Source organism: Boleophthalmus pectinirostris, unplaced genomic scaffold (assembly GCF_026225935.1).
Source record: "Boleophthalmus pectinirostris isolate CB_2022bp ecotype Guang Dong unplaced genomic scaffold, ASM2622593v1 HiC_scaffold_9, whole genome shotgun sequence".
NCBI lineage: Eukaryota > Metazoa > Chordata > Actinopteri > Gobiiformes > Gobiidae > Boleophthalmus > Boleophthalmus pectinirostris.
Window position 1 is genome coordinate 21,308,701 of NW_026571541.1, and position 6,000 is coordinate 21,314,700.

At 36.1% G+C, this 6,000-nt stretch overlaps 1 protein-coding gene across 1 annotated transcript in view; it reads left to right on the forward strand.

Moving 5' to 3' along the window:
* grik4 (glutamate receptor, ionotropic, kainate 4) overlaps positions 1 to 6,000 on the forward strand; it is a 113,385-nt gene that overhangs the window by 37,573 nt on the left and 69,812 nt on the right. The gene's annotated exons all lie outside the window — the stretch shown is intronic.

Genomic DNA, 6,000 nt, shown 5'->3' on the forward strand with positions numbered 1-6,000 from the left:
TTGTCAGAGCATCATCTTGACACCAGTTCATCTTCAAAAATACAGCAGAAGGAAACAAACTAATCAGTAACAGAACAACAAAGTCCTACAGCACAAACTAAGTATCATATTTCATGTATCTGTCCAAAGTTAAACATTTAAACTTCTTTATGAAGTGAAAGAGAGTGGTGCACAATTTTAGGTTTTCTGTACATTCGTTCCACAGCTCCACCCCTTTAACAGATATACAAAATTTCATAATGTTTGTTCAGATTTTCTTTTTAATAAACATGGTCGTGCCTCTGAGCTCATATTGGCTCTTTTGGATTTTGAACATGTTCTGTAACGATTTTGACAGGAGATTGTTGTTTACTTTGAACATGATTTTCAGAGTATAAAGGTCGACTAAATCATAAAATTTGAGCATTTGAAGGTTTATAAATAATGCATTGGTTGGTTCGTTATAAGTTTATAATGTGATTGCTCTTATTGCCTTTTTTTGCACTGTAAAGACTGGATTTGTATTAGTCTTATATGTATTGCCCCAAATCTCAATACCGTAGGTTATGTAGGGCATTACCAGTGAGTTATATATAATAAAAAGATTTTTATTAAAGTTTTTATCTAGGGTATATCTATATTTATATATAATTGCGATCACTTTGGATAATTTATTTCTAATTGTATTTATGTGTGATTTCCAGTTTAAATTATGGTCTATAGTTACTCCTAAAAATTTATTTTGAAAGACTCTTTCTAGTGGTGTATTATTGAGCATAATTTGTACATGATTTTGTACTTTTTGCTTTGCAAATATCATAAATTTAGTTTTTTCTATGTTTAGCGATAATTTATTAATATCAAACCAGACTTTTATTTTCTGCAGCTCCCTCTCCACCATTTGAAAAAGCTGCCTTTGGTCTTCACCTGAGCAGTAGAGGGAGATATCATCTGCGAAGAGGACATAATTGAACATTTTTGATGCCGAACATAAATCATTTATATAAATAATAAATAGTTTTGGCCCAAGCATCGAGCCTTGTGGAATTCCACAATTTACTTTCAACAATACAGATTTTTCATTATTTATTTCAACATACTGGTATCGGTTTTGTAGATAGCTTTGTAGCCAGGCATGCACAGGTCCTCGCAGTCCATATCTTTCTAATTTTTGCAATAGTATATTACGATTGAGGGTATCAAAAGCCATCTTAAGGTCAATAAAGATACCCACACTGTATTTCTTTGAGTCAATTGCTGTAGATAAATTTTCTACCAATTCCATAACAGCCATTGAGGTGGAACGATTTTTCCTGAATCCATACTGATGGTCACTTAGGAGCTCATATTTTTCTATGAATTTATCTAATCGTTGAACAAATATTTTTTCTATTATTTTTGAGAATTGAGAGAGTATTGAAATTGGTCTATAGTTTGAAAATACATTTTTCCCCCCATTTTTGTATACTGGAAAGACTCTTGCTATTTTATCTGGAAATTTGCCCGTTTTAATTGACTGGTTACATATATGTGTCAGTGGATCTGCTATGAGCTCTATTTTATTTTTGATTAGGTTCATGTCTAGGCCAGCTGCATCTTTGGATGTTTTTGGTTTGAATTGTTTTCATTTGTAGGATTCATATAGAAGGAGTTTGGGTTTCTACAGACTGCATTACATGGGAGAGAGTTCCTGTGCATTTGTATAGATTTTGCCAAGTTATTACCCACATTAACAAAATAGTGATTGAACCCATCTACAATCTCTTTTATAATATAAATGGGATTGTGCTGTTACATGAGATGGGTAAGTATGTATTGACTGCTCTAGATGTGTTATTGGGATCTTTGAGATCTGAGTCACAACACCTCAATCCTGAGTTTACATACAAAACTCGGTTTAAATTGGACTAGGCCAGTTATTAGGTTTTCATGGTGTGCATGTAAACACAGTGAGTGAGAGTCAATCACAACATATTTATAACTTTCAGAGACCACCAGAACCAGACACTGAACAATCTGAATACTTATTGTGTTATTGAATTATTTCAATGTCTTGAGAAATTAAACTGTAAAGACAGAACAGAAGGCAAGGCATAATATTGCATTGTTAACTTATTGATACAATTTATGATGTGCTTTTTTAACAGTGCCATGATTCACTTTGCTTCATGATGTTCCTCATTTTTTACCTCTTTTCTTAAATGACCCCACTGTCCTTGCCCACTTTTTATAGCCCTGTCATGTGAGTCCCTCCACATTACCTACTAAGTGATATACTTACCTTGGCCTTTATTTCTGCTTTTTGTGCTGGTAATTAGTTATTCACTCTCATCATTTGAGCTGTCCCTGAGCAGCTTTTAGAGCAGATTTATGATTTATTAAACATTTAGCTATAGAACATTTATTAACACCTTATTTTAGAAAGTGCTAATTGTTTAAATGATTAAATAATATATTTTGGTAAGCACAACAAGCAGGAGGAATTGAAATGTTGCACTGCTAATATACTGATCAATTAGCACCATGTCAAGCCATCCACAGTTTTGCACAGTTTGTTATGTTTGCTTCAATCCGAGTGCGTGCTGTTATTGTTTGGGAAAAGTGGGCTAGTCTCGACAGTTAAGTGCCACAACAGTCAACAATTAGAATAAAGAGTTCTTCAAAGCACTACAATCTACTCCACATTATTCATGCCATTTGATTCCTTTTAGAGCAGCAGCATGTGATACTGACTGCAGCTCTTAAAAGGCCTTGAGCATCACCAAGAAAACATTTTCACAGATGATTTGTGTGACTTCTGTATTGGACCTGTCACCTGGCATAGCAGGGTTTTTAAGTGTGGCGCCTACTACATGTGGAGTGTCTTTTGAATCAAATGCAATACAAGAAATGACAAAGCTCAAAACAGGTTTCAGTTTACACAGTGGGATTAACTAATCTGTGAATCATCTGATGGTTGTAGATAAGCAGTCAGGTAAGTCACAAATCAATACTGTTGTTAAATGTGATTAAAATGAGTTCAAAGGGTGTAATGGACAAAACGGTGCAACTTAATACAACATTATGCAGACTTTAAAGGTACTCAACCTAACACTTATGGTAAAAAAAAAAAAAAAATGCCATCGGTTTATCAGGAACATTCCATAATATGCCAGAATTAAGTCCCTATAGGAGTTTTGCTAATAAAAATATTTTGAAAAGTGTGCATTTTTACTGTGAGCAAGGTTGGATCTCTTCAGATCTGACCTACTTGGCCTTACGGCGTCACCTACTTACTTGTCCCCATGGTGATAGATGCTTGATTTGATGCTGTGGAGGTAAAGCCACAGAGACAAGCAGGTGGTTTACCTCTCATGAAATGTTTCATAGTGCACCTTTAACTGTAAAATCTTTGTTTCAGAGATAAATCTTCTTTGCTGGTGTCTATATTATTGAAAATCAGATAAAACTGTTTACCTGAAAGTGTATGTTTGCTCTGGTTTGAGTAAGTCTTTGTCAGCCTCTTTGAAATGAAAACCTCAAGCTAAAAAAAATCTAATCCTGCAGAAGAATTCTATAGGTAATATAATAAGAGTCTATTTCAAGGTTTAGCGTTTTGTGAAGAATGCGTTTTTATTCAAATCAATATTTCACTATAGTTTGGACAACGAGTTACTAAAAAGGCAAAGATTATCTAGGAATATCTTGTTACAGTAAAATATGGTTTAGACTATATTATTTTGCCTGAGAATGCGTACAATGCCCAGTCCATGTTTACAGTATAGCCTTTCAAGTTAGTGTATCTAGGTTTAGCTGAGCTTTCCATTGTGCTACTGATGATGAATGAAGACTGTGAGCCTAGAACTTCCCTGGAGACAGTAGTGAATCCAGTGCCCAGGTCCAGGGGACTGAAAAGGACGCTGTGTATTGCATGTGCCCGCTGTATAAGTACGATCTTGTTTTACACCCCACTGCCTCAGATCCATCCAACCACCTTAGGAGAAGATAATAAAACACAGACTGTATGTAAATGAACCAGAGGTGGGGGATGCAGGAATAAAGCAACAGTTAAACGCTGTACCTTTTTTTTTTCTATTCTTTTTTTTTTCTTGTGTGAAGCGTGCGACTATTCCCAAGTTTAGGGCACTGCAGCACTCGGGCTGTCAGCAGCGACTGTGCCTCCATCCATCCACACTCACCTAGGGATTCAATTACACCCTGATGGGCAGTAGTGGAAAACCAATCCCTGGAATGTGGGGATGATGGGGAGGGCGACGTATGAACAGCAGAAAGCACGCAGACAGGCAATCTGGCATGATGAAGAGGCTTCCCTTTGGCTGCGGCTCTCGGACCCAGCACGCGCTCCTGTTTCCCCTTCAAGCCCCACTGCGCACCGGAGCAGAGCCTGGCTGACCGACCAGACACCTGCCACACTACCACCAACCCTCCACCCTCCATCTGTAGCTTTTATCCACCCAGGCTTCTCTGCTGGGTACCTGGCACTGTCATTTTACTCAGTTCATGATTTGAATGGGGATACAATCAAAAATCAAATGTTTTCACTGCTCCTGCCTGCTGTAGCATTTTTCAGCATTATCGAATTCTTCAGGCTGGCAGCTGTGTACTTAACCTTCTACTCAATAGAAGAGATAAAAATGTCATAACTTTTATTAAAGATATGCCAATGTGATAAATGAGTTTGCCATAGTTGTAAAGCTGTAGGGCTGCTGAAAATGGTCTATGAGAAGCTCGAAAAAACACTATCATGAATCTTTGATTGAAAGAGTTGACAGCTCAAGGATAAATTTTTCTTTTATTTTAGGTGCTATAGTATTTATTTTATCAGAACAGTGATCACCACATTGTTACATCTGTAGTCTTTTTTTTCTGGGTTTGTGATCAATAAAATTATTTATAATAATATGCAAACACCAAGCAGCTGTCTGATTTGATCTCAGAAATATCTGTATGGGAAAAAGAAGAGAGATTTTTCAAGAAGAAAGTCTGGTATCCCCCCTTTAATACTTGTTTTAAAAGAATTTAATTAGTAATTACTGGATCCAGTAAATGTTAAACAGAATTTGATTACTAGCCTCTTAGCCAAGACCAGAAAGGTCAATTTGTTGTCATTATGTTTCATTTAGTTAAAAAAAAATAAATAAATACACTATGGCATTACTTTTGATTTATGGTTAAATATTGGCTTGGAGGAATAGCATCCAAACCTCATTTTCACAATTTCATATCATGTGGAAAGTCTGGGCCTCTAATTAACCAGCTACTTTAATGTGTATACTTCATGCAATTTAACAAAGGGACAGCTGAGGGCGGAAGAAATATATGTGCAATGCTAATTAGTGCATAAAAAGTTAGTTCTGTGTTGGTGGATACTAAATCTAAAAATGTTGTTTCTTAATTTTTCTTGCTGTATTTCTTCAATGTACAGCATAATTCTCTTTTACTCCTTGTTTGTTTATATGCATATATGTCACAGGAACCAACAAGATATTTCTGGCTGTATTTAAATATGATTTTATTTTATAGCTCATTTATATTAACAGCTTATTTAAACAAACATAATGCTAAACAAACAATAAGATTTAATTGAGTTGTGATCAGGCATGAATAAAGGTCATGCCCTATACATGCTCCTTTAAACACTGTGAACACAACTGTTTTAGAACAGTAGGTGCGGAGGTGTCGCACAAAGAGTTCTCTAACGAGGTCTGTCCGTGTGGGTGTAACAAAACTAAGTGTCAGATCCATACTTGTTCTTTACATGAGCTGCAGCACCCTGCTAACAATGAACAATGTGTAGTGCGAGTATGCACATTACCTCAGACCCCAGGGTTATCATTGCTTGCAATTTATCATAACAGAGTAAACCGATTTGCTTCCTCTCGCTGTCTGCTGGCTGTCTGCTATTTTTTAAGCTGCAATTACCTCTAACTGTTTCAGCATTTTATCTGTTTTGGGGTTCTGTGTGTCTGCATATGTGTGATGCATTGTAAACAAAGTTCTGTCAATTCCAGCTTACACTAT